A 923-nucleotide genomic window follows, 5' to 3' on the forward strand; every position below is an offset into this window, starting at 1 on the left:
CGATTGGCACAGGACAGAGTGGAGTTTAGGGCTGTTGTACATAGGGTCGCTATGAGTCGCAGGCGACTCGACGGCACATAACAACAACAACAACAACATCTCACATATTTTAGGAAGGTCGCCAGGCGGGACTAGTCATTGGAGGGAATCATGCTTGGAAGGGTGGAGGGACACCACAAGAGAGGAAGACCAAGAATGAAATGGATTGATACAGAGTTAATAGATGTAGGTTTGTTGGAGACAGGGAAGCTGGCTCAGGATATGGCAGTGTTCTGAGCTATTGTACCAGTTGACTTGATGATGCAAATGGAGTGTAGTGTGTGGAACACAACACATTTTTAGTGACATTGAAAAGAATGGCAAACCCAGAGCACTTGATCGTGCTCATGTGAAACTTAGATAAGGAAGCAGTCATATGAATAGAGCAACATAACACTACATAGTTCAAAAAGAATTGTGTCAGGGATATATCCTTTCTCTACACCTTTTAAATCTATACGTGAACAGATTATTTAGGAGACTGAAACCTATGAAGAAGAATGTACCATCAGGATTGGAGGAAGACTCAACAACAACTTGCATTGTTCAGATGACATACCTTGCTCCCAGAACTGAGGAAGACTTAAAGCATTTGCTGTAGAAGGTAAAGGACTGCAGTCTTCAATATGGATTTTATCTCAACATCAAGAAAACAAAGATTCTTACCAACTGGAAGCAGCATGATGATGATGATAGATAGATAGATAGATAGATAGATAGATAGATAGATAGATAGATAGATAGATGATAGATAGATTAATTAGATAGAGAAGAGATTTTTAACAATTTAATCTTGCTTGGGTCCACAATCAAGACTCTTAGTTTTAGTGGTCAGGAAATCAAAAGATAAGTTGCTTTGGGAAGTCTGCTGTCAGAGACCTCTC

Source organism: Elephantulus edwardii, unplaced genomic scaffold, assembly GCF_000299155.1.
Source record: "Elephantulus edwardii isolate Elephantulus edwardi_28Jun2011 unplaced genomic scaffold, EleEdw1.0 scaffold00084, whole genome shotgun sequence".
Lineage (NCBI taxonomy): Eukaryota > Metazoa > Chordata > Mammalia > Macroscelidea > Macroscelididae > Elephantulus > Elephantulus edwardii.